The sequence below is a fragment of the Coregonus clupeaformis genome, chromosome 12 (genome assembly GCF_020615455.1).
Source record: "Coregonus clupeaformis isolate EN_2021a chromosome 12, ASM2061545v1, whole genome shotgun sequence".
Taxonomy (NCBI): Eukaryota; Metazoa; Chordata; class Actinopteri; order Salmoniformes; family Salmonidae; genus Coregonus; species Coregonus clupeaformis.
Genome location: NC_059203.1, coordinates 28961444 through 28978506, shown reverse-complemented (window position 1 = coordinate 28978506; position 17063 = coordinate 28961444). Strand labels below are relative to the sequence as shown.

The 17063-nt window shown below is 42.0% G+C and overlaps 1 protein-coding gene across 1 annotated transcript in view; it reads left to right on the top strand.

The window, feature by feature from the left end:
* The window catches only part of LOC121578159 (calcium/calmodulin-dependent protein kinase type 1-like), a 69432-nt gene that overhangs the window by 23126 nt on the left and 29243 nt on the right, over window positions 1–17063 (top strand). The window lies entirely within an intron of this gene.

Sequence of the window (17063 nt, the reverse complement as noted above, 5' to 3'; positions counted from 1 at the left end):
AGTTGGGTGAATTTTGGCCCATTCCTCCTGACAGAGCTGGTATAACTGAGTCAGGTTTGTAGGCCTCCTTGCTCACACACGCTTTTTCAGTTCTGCCCACAAATGTTCTATAGGATTGAGGTCAGGGCTTTGTGATGGCCACTCCAATACCTTGACTTTGTTGTCCTTAAGCCATTTTGCCACAACTTTGGAAGTATGCTTGGGGTCATTGTCCATTTAGAAGACCCATTTGCGACCAAGCTTTAACTTCCTGACTGATGTCTTGAGATGTTGCTTCAATATATCCACATCATTTTCCTTCCTCATGATGCCATCTATTTTGTGAAGAGCACCAGTCCCTCCTGCAGCAAAGCACCCCCACAGCATGATGCTGCCACCCCCATGCTTCATGGTTGGGATGGTGTTCTTCGGCTTGCAAGCCTTCCCCTTTGTCCTCCAAACATAACGATGATCATTATGGCCAAACAGTTCTATTTTTGTTTCATCAGACCAGAGGACATTTCTCCAAAAAGTAAGATCTTTGTCCCCATGTGCAGTTGCAAACCGTAGTCTGGCTTTTTTATGGCGGTTTTGGAGCAGTGGCTTCTTCCTTGCTGAGCGGCCTTTCAGGTTATGTCGATATAGGACTCATTTTACTGTGGATATAGATACTTTTGTACCTGTTTCCTCCAGCATCTTAACAAGGTCCTTTGCTGTTGTTCTGGGATTGATTTGCACTTTTCGCACCAAAGTACGTTCATCTCTAGGAGACAGAACGCGTCTCCTTCCTGAGCGGTATGGTCCCATGGTGTTTATACTTGCGTACTATTGTTTGTACAGATGAACGTGGTACCTTCAGGGGTTTGGAAATTGCTCCGAAGGATGAACCAGACTTGTGGAGGTCATGCACAAAGTAGATGTCCTAACCGACTTGCCAAAACGATAGTCTGTTAACAATACATTTGTGGAGTGGTTGAAAAACAGGTTTTAATGACTCCAACCAAAGTGTATGTAAACGTCCGACTTCAACTGTACTATGTTTAGCTCTCTGGAGTAAGGGAGTGAGTGAGCCATACACTCCTCATCTGATTGTCCCTCTCAGTAGTCCCCAGGCCCTCAGCTCAGTGCTTTTTAGGGGTTGCCAGGCACAGGCCATTAGGATTTTACTGACAGACTAAGAGAGGGCTTTGTGTACTAGTTAATCAGTTCATATTTACTGTAGAACAGGCAAGGGCAGACTTTATATCTACAGCACAAATATAGAGAAGGTCGAACAGCCCAAATAAAGACGTCTTCTTTTTCGAGTCGATGAGAAGTGCAACTTTATTTGATTTCGTTGCTTGCAGGCCAAATTTAAAGACAGTTCTGTAGAATGAGAAGTGCAGTGAGTGCGTGACATTTGATCCCCCCTTTTGGAATCAGCCTGACCATGCGACCATTTCTGCACCACTGGCTCATTGAGCACAAGACTGAGGGCCATGGGTGGCAGGAAGTCTCATCATGGGGAGTCTTACAGCTACTTTAATGCAAGAGGAACAAACAATATATGGGAATTCAACGGAATGCATAGGATTAGAATATACAGTGCATTCTGAAAGTATTCAGACCCCTTGACTTTTTCCACATTTCGTTACGTTACAGCCTTATTCTAAAACTGATGAAATTGTTAGTTTTTTCTCATCAATCTACACACAATATCCCATAATGACAAAGCAAAAACAGGTTTCTATACATTTTTGCAAATGTAAAAAAAAAAACTGAAATATCACGTTTACATAATTATTCAGACCCTTTACTCAGTACTTTGTTGAAGCACCTTTGGCAGCGATTACAGCCTCGAGTCTTCTTGGGTATGACGATACAAGCTTGGCACACATGTATTTGTGGAGTTTCTCCCATTCTTCTCTGCAGATCCTCTCAAGCTCTGTCAGGTTGGATGGGGAACAGCTATTTTCAGGTCTCTCCAGAGATGTTAGATCGGGGTTCAAGTCCGGGCTCTGGCTGGGCCACTCAAGGACATTCAGAGACTTGTCCCGAAGCCACTCCTGCGTTGTCTTGGCTGTGTGCTTACGGTCGTTGTCCTGTTGGAAGGTGAACCTTCTCCCAAGTCAGATGTCCTGAGCACTCGGAGCAGGTTTTCATCAAGGATCTCTCTGTACTTTGCTCCGTTCATTTTTAAAATCAAATCAAATCAAAATGCATTTGTCACATACACGTGTTTAGCAGATTTTATAGCGGGTGTAGCGAAATGCTTCTGCTTCTAGCTCCAACAGTGCAGTAATATCTAACAAATTCACAACATATACCCAATGCACACAAATAAGTAAGGAATGGGATTTAAGAATATATGCATATATGGACAAGCAATGACAGAGCGGCATGGACTAAGATACGGAATAATATGATAGAATAGAATGCAGTATATACAGTGGGGAGAACAAGTATTTGATACACTGCTGATTTTGCAGGTTTTCCTACTTACAAAGCATGTAGAGGTCTGTCATTTTTATCATAGGTACACTTCAACTGTGAGAGACGGAATCTAAAACAAAAATCCAGAAAATCACATTGTATGATTTTTAAGTAATTAATTTGCATTTTATCAGGGATAAAATTGTAGACCTGCACAAGGCTGGGACGGGCTACAGGACAATAGGCAAGCAGCTTGGTGAGAAGGCAACAACTGTTGGCGCAATTATTAGAAAATGGAAGAAGTTCAAGATGACGGTCAATCGCCCTCGGTCTGGGGCTCCATGCAAGATCTCACCTCGTGGGGCATCAATGATCATGAGGAAGGTGAGGGATCAGCCCAGAACTACACGGCAGGACCTGGTCAATGACATGAAGAGAGCTGGGACCACAGTCTCAAAGAAAACCATTAGTAACACACTACGCCGTCATGGATTAAAATCCTGCAGCGCACGCAAGGTCCCCCCTGCTCAAGCCAGCGCATGTCCAGGCCCGTCTGAAGTTTGCCAATGACCATCTGGATGATCCAGAGGAGGAATGGGAGAAGGTAATGTGGTCTGATGAGACAAAAATAGAGCTTTTTGGTCTAAACTCCACTCGCCGTGTTTGGAGGAAGAAGAAGGATGAGTACAACCCCAAGAACACCATCCCAACCGTGAAGCATGGAGGTGGAAACATCATTCTTTGGGGATGCTTCTCTGCAAAGGGGACAGGACGACTGCACTGTATTGAGGGGAGGATGGATGGGGCCATGTATCGCAAGATCTTGGCCAACAACCTCCTTCCCTCAGTAAGAGCATTGAAGATGGGTCGTGGCTGGGTCTTCCAGCATGACAACGACCCGAAACACACAGCCAGGGCAACTAAGGAGTGGCTCCGTAAGAAGCATCTCAAGGTCCTGGATTGGCCTAGCCAGTTTCCAGACCTGAACCCAATAGAAAATCTTTGGAGGGAGCTGAAAGTCCGTATTGCCCAGCGACAGCCCCGAAACCTGAAGGATATGGAGAAGGTCTGTATGGAGGAGTGGGCCAAAATCCCTGCTGCAGTGTGTGCAAACCTGGTCAAGACCTACAGGAAACGTATGATCTCTGTAATTGCAAACAAAGGTTTCTGTACCAAATATTAAGTTCTGCTTTTCTGATGTATCAAATACTTATGTCATGCAATAAAATGCAAATTAATTACTTAAATATCATACAATGTGATTTTCTGGATTTTTGATTCCGTCTCTCACAGTTGAAGTGTACCTATGATAAAAATTACAGACCTCTACATGCTTTGTAAGTAGGAAAACCTGCAAAATCGGCAGTGTATCAAATACTTGTTCTCCCCACTGTATATATGAGATGAGTAGTGCAAGATATGTCAACATTATTAAAGTGACTAGTGTTCCATTTCTTAAAGTGGCCAGTGATTTAAATAGGCAGCAACAGCCTCTAATGTGCTAGTGATGACTATTTAACAGTCTGATGGCCTTGAGATATAAGCTGTTTTTCATTCTCTCGGTCCCAGCTTTGATTCCCTTGATCCTGACTAGTCTCCCAGTCCCTGCCGCTGAAAAACATCCCCACAGCATGATGCTGCCACCACCATGCTTCACAGTAGGGATGGTGCCAGGTTTCCTCCAGACGTGACACTTGGCATTCAGGCCAAAGAGTTCAATCTTGGTTTCATCAGACCACAGAATCTTGTTTCTCATGGTCTGAGAGTCTTTAGGTGCCTTTTGGCAAACTTCAAGCAGGCTGTCATGTGCATTTTACTGAGGAGTGGTTTCCATCTGGCCACTCTACCATAATGCCTGATTGATGGAGTGCTGCAGAGATGGTTGTCCTTCTGGAAGGTTCTCCCATCTCTACAGAGGAACTCTGGAGCTCTATCAGAGTGACCATCGGGTTCTTGGTCACCTCCCTGACCAAGGCCTGTCTCCCCCGATTGCTCAGTTTGGCCGGGAGGTAATTCCATACTTCTTCCATTTACGAATGATGGAGGCCACTGTGTTCTTGGGGACCTTCAGTGCTGCTGAATTTTTTTTGTACCCTTCCCCAGATCTGTGCCTCGACACAATCCTGTCTCTGAGCTCTACAGACAATTCCTTGGACCTCATGGCTTGGTTTCTGCTCTGACATGCACTGTCAACTGTGGGACCTTATATGGACTGGTGTGTGCATTTCCAAATCATGTCCAATCAATTGAATTTACCACAGGTGGACTCCAGTCAAGTTGTAGGAACATCTCAAGGATGATCAATGGAAACAGGATGCACCTGATCTCAATTTCAAGTCTCATAGAAAAGTGTCTGAATACTTATGTAAATAATGTATTTCTGTTTATTCTAAAAACCAGTTTTCACTTTGTAATTATGGGGTATTGTGTGTAGATTGATAAGGATTTGTATTTATTTAATCAATTTTAGAATAAGTCTGTAATGTAACAAAATGTGGAAAAGGTCAAGGGGTCTGAATACTTTCCGAAGGCACTGGATACAGTATGATTTACGTTATGTAAGATAGTTGAGTGTGCATGTGCGTCAGTGCCGTGCACAGAGCTTTGGAAGGGCAGGTGCTAAATAAAATAAGGCAACCCCCCCTCCCCTCCCCTCATTTGTATTTTTTTATTTTTTTTTACTTTCAGAATTCATAACTTGAAATTCATACTATATACCAACTGTCTTTGTGGCCAAAATGTAAACATTTGTAGGCCTATTTATTTTCTGCAACAACACAATCACTCATCACACATGCCACTGACTCCTAGGCCTACTAACTAGACAACAATTTGATGGACATTGGGAAAAGAGTGGCTATCAGCTGATCTTAGCAAATGATTATGTTAATCTGCTAGCTAGTTAGCTATGCTGTCAAAACAAACTTGTTTTAATTTATTTTAGTTTGTTCTGCTGCTGTGCCGACATCTGCCTTTACAAACACGCAGTCGAATTGCCCCCTTCTTTGCCCCCAACAGTGAGAGATATACAGTCGTGGTCAAAAGTTTTGAGAATGACACATCATGTCAGTGATTCTCTCGTTAACACAGGTGAGAGTGTTGATGAGGACAAGGCTGGAGATCACTCCGTCATGCTGATTGAGTTAGTGGGCTCCCGAGCGGCGCAGCGGTCTAAGGCACTGCATCTCAGTGCTTGGGGCGTCACTACAGACCCCCTGGTTCGATTCCAGGCTGTATCACAACCGGCCGTGATTGGGAGTCCCATAGGGCGGCGCACAATTGGCCCAGCGTTGTCCGGGTTTGGCCTGTGTAGGCTGTCATTGTAAATAAGAATTTGTTCTTAACTGACTTGCCTAGTTAAATAAAGGTAAAATAAAAAAATTAAAGAATAACAGACTGGAAGCTTTAAAAGGAGGGTGGTGCTTGAAATCATTGTTCTTCCTCTGTTAACCATGGTTACCTGCAAGGAAACACGTGCCGTCATCATTGCTTTGCGCAAAAAGGGCTTCACAGGCAAGGATATTGCTGCTAGTAAGATTGCACCTAAATCAACCATTTATCGGATCATCAAGAACTTCAAGGAGAGAGGTTCAATTGTTGTGAAGAAGGCTTCAGGGCACCCAAGAAAGTCCAGCAAGCGCCAGGACTGTCTCCTAAAGTTGATTCAGCTGCGGGATCGGGGCACCACCAGTGCAGAGCTTGCTCAGGAATGGCAGCAGGTAGGTGTGAGTGCATCTGCACGCACAGTGAGGTGAATACTTTTGGAGGATGGCCTGGTGTCAAGAAGGGCAGCGAGGAAGCCACTTCTCTCCAGGAAAAACATCAGGGACAGACTGATATTCTGCAAAAGGTACAGGGATTGGACTGCTGAGGACTGGGGTAAAGTCATTTTCTCTGATGAATCCCCTTTCCGATTGTTTGGGGCATCCGGAAAAAAGCTTGTCCGGAGAAGACAAGGTGAACGCTACCATCAGTCCTGTGTCATGCCAACAGTAAAGCATCCTGAGACCATTCATGTGTGGGGTTGCTTCTCAGCCAAGGGAGTGGGCTCACTCACAATTGTACCTAAGAACACAGCCATGAATAAAGAATGGTACCAACACATCCTCCGAGAGCAACTTCTCCCAACCATCCAAGAACAGTTTGATGACGAACAATGCCTTTTCCAGCATGATGGAGCACCTTGCCATAAGGCAAAAGTAAAGTGATAACTAAGTGGCTCGGGGAACAAAACATCGGCATTTTGGGTCCATGGCCAGGAAACTCCCCAGACCCTAATCCCATTGAGAACTTGTGGTCGATCCTCAAGAGGCGGGTGGACAAACAAAAACCCACAAATTCTGACAAACTCCAAGCATTGATTATGCAAGAATGGGCTGCCATCAGTCAGGATGTGGCCCAGAAGTTAATTGACAGCATGCCAGGGCGGATTGCAGAGGTCTTGAAAAAGAAGGGTCAACACTGTAAATATTGACTTTTTGCATAAACTTAATGTAATTGTCAATAAAATCCTTTGACACTTATGGAATGCTTGTAATTATACTTCAGTATACCATAGTAACTTCTGACAAAAATATCTAAAAACACTGAAGCAGCAAACTTTGAAGACCAATACTTGTGTCATTCTCAAAACTTTTGACCACGACTGTACACATGACAGATCCAGCATAAAGTAGCCTACCAGTATTCAAACTCTCCGCCCAGCGTCTGGAGCCAGTGGCCACTGCATGCAAAAGTCAGACGAGTGCACTTGGGGCTGGAGGGCAGGGGAGGGGGAGTTCATGAAATTAGCTAGTTTGATGTGCAATTAGTTACATTTAATATATACAGTACCAGTCAAAAGTTTTGACACACCTACTCATTCAAGGGTTTTTCTTTATTTTTACTATTTTCTACATTGTAGAATATTAGTGAAGACACCAAAACTATGAAATAACACATATGGAATCATGTAGTAACCAAAAAAGTGTTAAACAAATGAAAATATATTCTTCAAATAGCCACCCTTTGCCTTGATGACAGCTTTGCACACTTTTGGCATTCTCTCAACCAGCTTCATGAGGTAGTCACCTGGAATGCATTTCAAGTAACAGGTGTGCCTAATCTCCCGAGTGGCGCAGTGGTCTATCATCGCAGTGCTAGCTGTGCCACTAGAGATCCTGGTTCGAATCCAGGCTCTGTCGTAGCCGGCCGCGACCGGGAGACCCGTGGGGCGGCGCACAATTGGCCCAGCGTCGTCCAGGGTAGGGGAGGGAATGGCCGGCAGGGATGTAGCTCAGTTGGTAGAACATGGCGTTTGCAACGCCAGGGTTGTGGGTTCGATTCCCACGGGGGGCCAGTATGAAAACTAAAAAAAGAATGTATGCACTCAATAACTGTAAGTCGCTCTGGATAAGAGCGTCTGCTAAATGACTAAAATGTAAAAATGTGCCTTCTTAAAAGTTAATTCAATAAATCAATAAAACAGCAAAAAGAAACTGAAGGATACAGCAGATACAGACAGACCACATCTCAAATACACTAATAAACCATCACAAAATAAACCACAACACTAATAAACCATCACAATAAACCATAACACTAATAAACCATCACAATAAACCACAACACTAATAAACCATCACAATAAACCATAATACTTGCAAACCTCAATGAATTCATCCCTCATCAGCGTTCTAAACTGCCCTGTTGGCACCAGGGATCATTATTCCAAACATGAGGGGCGTTATAAAACTAAAGTCTGATTTACCTTGGTTGGTAGAGACATGAGGGACCTCAAAAGTTAGCCAACCTTGTGAGCAGGTTTGGTGCCCCATATTTTTATACTTTAACAGAGAAGTGAGATACTGTATGTTGGAAGCTTTTGTAGAAGAGTTTGTAACAAAAAGGGAGAAGTGAAGTGATCTATGGGAATTACAGTGCCTTCAGAAAAGTATTCACACCCTTTGTTACAGCCTGAATTTAAAATTGATTTAAAATTGCGATTTTTTTTGTCACTGGCCTACTTACAAATTAATTAAAAATGAAAAGCTGAAATGTCTTGAGTAAATAAGTTTTCAACCCCTTTTGTTATTGCAAGCCTAAATAAGTTCAGGAATATACATTTGTACTGCAGTAGTACTGCAAAAAATATGGCAAATCAATTAACTTTATGTCCACGATAAGTGTTATGTTTGGGGAAAATACAACACATTACTGAGTACCACTCTCCATATTTTCAAGAATAGTGGTGGCTGCATAATGTAATGGGTATGCTTGTATCATTAAGGACTGGGGAGTTTTTCAGGATAAAAAAATCAATGGAATAGAGCTAAACACAGGCAAAAATCCTAGAAGAAAACCTGGTTCAGTCTGCTTTCCACCAGATACTGGGAGATTAATTCACCATTCAGCAGGACAATAACCTAAAAGACAAGGCCAAATCTACACTGGAGTTGCTTACCAAGAAGACAGTGAATTTTCCTGAGTTGCCGAGTTACAGTTGTGACTTAAATCTACTTGAAAATCTATGGCACGGCCTGAAAATGTCTGTCTAGCAGTGATCTACAACCAATTTGACAGAGCTTAAAGAATTTTGAAAAGAATAATGGGCAAATGTTGTAAAATCCAGGTGTGTAAAGCGCTATATTTTCAAACATTTCTAAAAAATATATAACTTTGTCATTATCGGGTATTGTGTGTAGATGGGTGAGAAAAAAATATATTTACTGTAATCAATTTTGAATTCAGGCTCTAACAACAAAATGTGCAATAAGTCAAGGGGTATGAATAATTTGTGAAGGCACTGTAAGAGAGGTCCAGCCGATCTTCTGATAAAGGATGCAGTGATGAGTATTAAACCTGTAAAGTGAAGCGCATCCATGGGTTTTAGAGTAGTGGCTGCTGCAGGAAGCTGGCAGAAAGGATGGATGGCAGGCCCATACAACCTCCTTCCTGCTGCTTAGGGAGAGGCACCATCTATTTCTATAAAAGAAACTTACTTTAAATCTCAGCTTCTTAACTAGCTCATCTGTATGTTTCTTAAACATCACATTTTTGTCAATCCAAAAGTCCAGATATTTATAGGCGGGAACCTGCTCGATGAAAGAACCATCCAATGCATAAATGTGTAAACCATCTGAAATATTTCTACAAGAATTAGAAAACAACATATATTACAAGGGCTTTCTGCATGGCAACAAAATCAGATTCCAGCTCTAACATAGCCTGGTCAGTAGTAGGGGCAATAGTGTACATAACAGTGTCATCTGCATACAGATAAATGTTACAGATTTTTGCAGATAGACCAATATTATTTATATAAATAGTAATAAGTCCCAAAATCGACCCTTGCGGGACACCTTTAGTAATATCAAGGTAACTTGACTTGACACCATCAGAAAGCACATAGTGTCCTGTCTGACAGATACTTCTCAAACCACTTGTAAGACACCTTGGTCGAGGCACATCTCAGACAACCTCTGAATGAGTAGGGGATGGTCGACAGTATAACATCCCTTGGATTGGTCTATAAATATGGCAGCACAGTGATTCCTATCATCTAAGCAATTTAACACATAATTTAAGACAAGTGTAGCTGCTGAAATGGTGCTATGTCCAGGTCTAAAACCAGATTGGTGCACATTAAGAATATCATTTAAAGTTTAAAAAGTTCTTAGCTGAGAGTTTGCCAGTTTTTCTAATATTTTTGCAAGGCAATATAGTATAGAAATTGGGCAGTAGTTATATAAGTCAGAAGGATCCCCACCTTTGTGAAGGGGGAGGACGTGCGCCGAATTCCAGATCTTAGGGATAGCACCAGAAGCAATTGTTAAATAAAAAATGTGAGTCAAAGGTTCTACAATGAAAGCTGCAGTAGAAAATGATCAAGCAAATCAGCTCCTGTGGATTTTTTTACATTCATTTTTTTGCAAGGCACTTTAGTACATCATTGCCATAAAATGGTTAAAATGAAGAAAAAAAAGTGAGTGCCTTGAAGTGCATAATTCTTTGCTATCTGTTTAGAGGTGAATAAAAAACTCCCTCTAGTCAAATATTTTACCACTTTCCAGAATTGAGCTGGATTTCCACCACTCTCAGATACACAATTCCAGAAGTATGTTGACTTTGCTTTTCTAACCAGAGTAAAACATATATTTCTCAAATGTTTGAAGGACTGCCAGTCAGAATTAGAATCAGTCAATTTAGCCTTAGCTCAAGCTACATTTCTTTCATGAAATCTTTGACAATTCATGCATGAACTATGGGTTAGATTAGTCCCTTCCCCTTAATCTTGTATATGGGGCATGCTTATCTGCAACAGAGTTAAACAGAGAGGTATAACATTTAAGGGCCTGATCTGAATCAGAGATAAAGGACACATCCTCCCAATCATACAACCCCAGGTCATACAGGAAATGTTGCTCATTGAAAGTTCAAAAATATATCTTTATAATAATGAGCGGACGCGATTTAGGAAGCTTAATATCTCTAATGCAGGCAATTGGACAATGGTCACTGAGCTCGTCAGCAAAGATTCCAATGGCTGTATACTTATGAGGAGTGTTTTTCAGAATGACATCCAAAATAATAGATTTTTCAGGGTGTTTAAGTTGGGGTGGGTTGGTTTAGTTATCAGTTGAGTTTGCTCAGTACAAACACACTACATGACCAAAAGTATGTAGACACCTGCTCGTCGAACATCTCATTCCAAAATCATGGGCATTAATATAGAGTTGGTCCCCCATTGCTGCTATAACAGCCTCCACTCTTCTGGGAAGGCTTTCCACTAGATGTTGGAACATTGCTGTAGGGACTTGCTTCCATTCAGACACAAGAGCATTAGTGAGGTCGGGCACTGATGTTGGGTGATTAGGCCTGACTCGCAGTCGTTCCAATTCATCCCAAAGGTGTTCGATGGGGTTGAGGTCAGGGCTCTGTGCAGGCCAGTCAAGTTCTTCCACACCGATCTCGACAAACCATTTCTGTATGGACCTCGCTTTGTGCACGGTGGCATTGTCATGCTGAAACAGGAAAGGGCCTTCCCCAAACTGTTGCCACAAAGTTGGAAGCACAGAATCGTCTAGAATGTCATTGTATGCTCTAGCGTTAAGTTTTCCCTTCACTGGAACTAAGGGGCCTAACCCGAACCATGAAAAACAGCCCCAGACCATTATTCCGCCACCACCAAACTTTACAGTTGCCACTATGCATTGGGGCAGGTAGCGTTCTCCTGGCATCTGCAAAACCCAGATTCGTCCGTCGGACTGCCAGATGGTGAAGCGTGATTCATCACTCCAGAGAACGCGTTTCCACTGCTCCAGAGTCCAATGGCGGCAAGCTTTACACCACTCCAGCCGATGCTTGGCATTGCGCATGGTGATCTTAGGCTTGTGTGTGGCTGCTCTGCCATGCACACCCATTTCATTAAGCTCCTGACGAACAGTTATTGTGCCAGTGTTGCAACCTAGAACAGACCATTTTTACGCGCTACGTGCTTCAGCACTCAGCGGTCCCATTTTGTGAGCTTGTGTGGCCTACCACTTCACGGCTGAGCCATTGTTGCTCCTAGACGTTTCCACTTCACAATAACATCACTTACAGTTGACCGGGGCAGCTCTAGCAGGCAGAAATGTGATGAACTAACTTGTTGGAAAGGTGGCATCCTATGACGGTGCCACGTTGAATGTCACTGAGCACTTCAGTAAGGCCATTGTACTGTCAATGTTTGTCTATGGAGATTGCATGGCGGTGTGCTGAAATTTATACACCAGTCAGCAACGTGTGTGGCTGAAATAGCCGAATCCACTCATTTGAAGTGGTGTCCGCATACTTTTGTATATATAGTGTATCTTTCAGTTTATCTGATACTCGCATCAACCAATTCTGGTTAAGATCACCCAATATTAATAATTCAGATGTATCATAGTTAGACAGCAAGTCAGACAATTTGCTAAAACCAATTGGGAGGGTTCAGGGAGTGCGATAAACTCCCACTAACGTTAGTTGGGTATTATTACCATGGCCCACATTTTAAGACAAGACATTCAAATTGCTTGGGGACAGAGGTGGTAATACACACAACAACATTCAAGCTGTTCTTCATGAATATGGCGAAACCCCCACCTCTGTCAGATGTATAAACATTATATCCATTCAGAGACACATTAGAGTCTGGCACAGATTTTATTTTACAAAGTCTCAGTAATTATCAAAATGTCCCCGTTGGTTTGAAAAGCCAGAATTTTCGATTTTCAAAATCAAACTTCTGACATTTACATTAATCAGTCCAAGGCCACAGCTGCGGGATTTCAGATCAGACGGAGTCTCTAACACAAACATGCTATGATCCGTAGGTAACCCTCTATATAAAATAGCCATGGGGTTGGCTTGAAATGGTATAGATACAAGATTACTTAGAACTGTGCCATTTGGTCTATGCCTCGAACGAGGACGTGGATTAATGAGGGTTACCTGTTGCGGGCAAGGACTGATATTCCATCGTGCTTTCATCCAAGAGTCCAGGGCAAATAGCTGGGAGAAATGATCAGTTCCACGACCGTGTGTTGGGATATGGCTAGAAAAAAACAATCCGCTTGCCCATAGCCATTAGTCTTATTCTCAGGTATTCTAAGTCCTATCTCAACTCAGCCCATTACCGCAGCTTGATGTCATTTGTACCAGCATGCATAGCCACAGTGTGCAGCTCTGGGTTTTGGTCTAGAATTACTGTAAACTCCTGAGTGATGTCACACACTCTGGCACCAGGAAAGCAGAATGTCTTTGCGCCATCAACCACCACATAGATCTCCCAACAATGGCTATCTTGGGAGGGGGAGGTCGTGGATTTGCACAGAGCCAGCGGCCTGAGAGTCGGAGCTCCGGGAGCTCTAGGACACATGGCGCTTCCCCCTAACAATCATTGAAGCTGGTGCACGGTGCAGACCAGACGGGTGGACATGGGTAGAAGGACCGAAGTTGTTGCCCTGTTGTTTGATGTTTGTGATCACTTGCCTGGTCTCCAGGACCAGAGCGGGCACCTGGGGTCAGAAAGTCCACTTCCAGCGGTGCAAAGCTGTGTCTGTGTTTACCAGGGGTGTAATGCTACCGGAGCACAGAGAAGCGTGCGCTCTAGGGTTGGGCGGTATCCAGATTTTTTGTATCATCATACCATCCTTCTCTCATACCGGGATTTTTCGGCATTACCGGTTTAGTACACAAGGACGCGCCACAAAACGCAAAAAAAAGCCCATTGGGTATCTATTAGCTAAATGCTAAGAAAAGTTGCACAAGGAATAGCGATTTTCCATGGAGGCTGCTAGCTAAATATGCTAACGAAAGAAAACGAAAATAAACAAATTGCAAGACAGTCAATCCAGCTTTATCTCCTAACATATTGCACAAGTTGACTGCAGGTATTTACTTAAAAAGTAGTTAAAAATATTAACTTTCATTGAAAAACTTCAAATAAATAGTTTCAACGGTATTGATGGTACCGCCCAAGCCTACGGCGCTTCCTCATCTCTTTCAATTTGAGAATACACGAAGCTGGTCAAATTATTTCTGGAAAATGTATTCTGATAAATTCTAAATAAATTATATTTGATTACCACTCAAATTCAATGAAAACAATAGAATGACAAACTAAATAAGTATGTACAGTATAGCAGCCTAGAGGTAGATAAATGGTGATTTCTTCCCTGAACTATAAGCTATGTGTGTGCCGCGGAAGCCCGTCGGAGGTTTGACCACTTTTTTCCCAAACCAGAGTGGCCACGGTAAAGCCCAAGGAGCCTGAATCTCTCTGGAAGTTGCTGTAGCCCTGCTTGGGATATTTAGCCTACATTGGCTAATGGTTTAGATGCAGGGCCTGTTCTAGGTTGGTATGTCCAGGTGGGCAATTGGAAATGTGAATTGGGCCAAGTTGGAGTTAATAATGCATTTAGGTTATAGTTTATTGAGATGCATGAATACACCATCCCAAAAGCTTGATTTATGGCTGTTTTAAAACGAATTTCCTGCAATTACTTTCCTGTAAGTAATGATTTATGTTCACTACTTGGTCAATTGATTTGACAGCATGTTTAATCAATGCAAAAATTCTATGAACTAATAGTACACCTCTCTGTTTTCTTTTATTCTGTAATAGGGTATATTGTAACCATGTGTTCAAGCTAACCAAATCAACGTTTATTTAAGCTACACAATACAATGAAATGCCTACTCACAATAAAGCTCTTCTCGTAAACAGTGCAATATATTAAGCTATATGAATGTATGAATGACATTTTATTTTCGTGTCAAATCGCCAATAAGCAACCCATCCCTTATGGAATTAATTGACAAATAAACAAACATTACAATAATTCACTGTGGTAAATAGATGATAATTATTCTTCTGTTGTTCTCTGCATTGCGCATCGGATAAAGAGTGAAAAAAAGTAAGGTAAAAATCAATACATAATAGTAAATAAGGTTATCCAAACAATAATTATATCCCTAGAGCAGTAAAATAATATACATACAGTTTAAGTCGGAAGTTTACATACACTTAGGTTGGAGTCATGAAATCTCGTTTTTCAACCACTCCACAAATTTATTTTTAACAAACTCTTCATGCTTTGTCTCTCAGCTCATCCACAGCCATGTGAAAGCTAACTGAGTTGCTGATATTTAGTCCTAGAGGTGTGTAGTTTTTGTTTTATAATTTATATTTGTCATCCTGATTTCCGCACCTTTTTTGGAATATCATTATATTCGTTTTTTTTTAATTAACAGTCAGAGCCCAGGTCTGACAGAACCTGTGCAGATTATCTACAGTTGAAGTCAGAAGTTTACATACACTTAGGTTGGAGTCATTAAAACTCGTTTTTCAACCACACTTTTGGCAAGTCGGTTAGGACATCTACTTTGTGAATGACACAAGTAATTTTTCCAACAATTGTTTACAGACAGATTATTTCACTTATAATTCACTGTATCACAATTCCAGTGGGTCAGAAGTTTACATACACTAAGTTGACTGTGCCTTTAAACAGCTTGGAAAATTCCAGAAAATGATGTCATGGCTTTAGAAGCTTCTGATAGGCTAATTGACATAATTTGAGTCAATTGGAGGTGTACATGTGGATGTATTTCAAGGCCTACCTTCAAACTCAGTGCCTCTTTGCTTGACATCATGGGAAAATCAAAAGAAATCAGCCAAGACCTCAGAAAAATAGACCTCCACAAGTCTGGTTCATCCTTGGGAGCAATTTCCAAACACCTGAAGGTACCATGTTCATCTGTACAAACAATAGTAAGCAAGTATAAACACCATGGGACCACGCTGGAGGAAACAGGTACAAAAGTATCTATATCCACAGTAAAACGAGTCCTATATCGACATTACCTGAAAATCCGCTCAGCAAGGAAGAAGACACTGCTCCAAAACCGCCATAAAAAAGCCAGACTACGGTTTGCAACTGCACACGGAGACAAAGATCTTACTTTTTGGAGAAATGTCCTCTGGTCTGATGAAACAAAAATAGAACTGTTTGGCCATAATGACCATCGTTATGTTTGGAGGAAAAAGGGGGGACTTGTAAGCCGAAGAACACCATCCCAACCGTGAGGCACAACGGGGGTGGCAGCATCATGCTGTGGGGGTGCTTTGCTGCAGGAGGGACTGGTGCACTTCACAAAATAGATGGCATAATGAGGAAGGAAAATGATGTGGATATATTGAAGCAACATCTCAAGACATCAGTCAGGAAGTTAAATCTTGGTCGCAAATGGGTCTTCCAAATGGACAATGACCCCAAGCATTCTTCCAAAGTTGTGGCCAAATGGCTTAAGGACAACAAAGTCAAGGTATTGGAGTGGCCATCACAAAGCCCTGACCTCAAACCTATAGAAAATGTGTGGGCAGAACTGAAAAAGCGTGTGCGAGCAAGGAGGCCTACAAACCTGACTCAGTTACACCAGCTCTGTCAGGAGGAATGGGCCAAAATTCACCCAACGTATTGTGGGAAGCTTGTGGAAGGCTACCCGAAACGTTTGACCCAAGTTAAACAATTTAAAGGCAATGCTACCAAATACTAATTGAGTGTATGTAAACTTCTGACCCACTGGGAATGTGATGAAAGAAATAAAAGCTTAAATAAATAATTCTCTCTACTATTATTCTGACATTTCAGATTCTTAAAATAAAGTGGTGATCCTAATTGACCTAAGACAGGGAATTTTTACTAGGATTAAATCTCAGGAATTGTGAAAAACTGAGTTTAAATGTATTTGGCTAAGGTGTATGTAAACTTCCGACTTCAACTGTAGGTAGCCAATGCCTAACTTGGTGTTTGAGGGTATTCAAAATGTAAAATGTTCTTTAGACAATATGTGTGGGCATAGGCAGACGTTGCAATTGAAGTATGCATTTTATGCGTATTCTAGAATGATAGGCTATTCAATTGTCTACATCTATCAGTACATTTATGACGTCATTTACATATATTTTTTGCGCTCCCTCACCTAAAAAATAGCACTACACCACTGGTGTGTGCATGCTTGCATCTGTGCGTGCGTCCGTCTGTCCGTGCGTGTGTGCTCGTCTGTGTGTACGTAAGTTTTTTGCTAGATACCAACCAGACTGTTATGTTGGTTCACTGGGTTGTTCTTTTTTTGTTCCATTCCTTCTATAAAATCTAATAATAGCA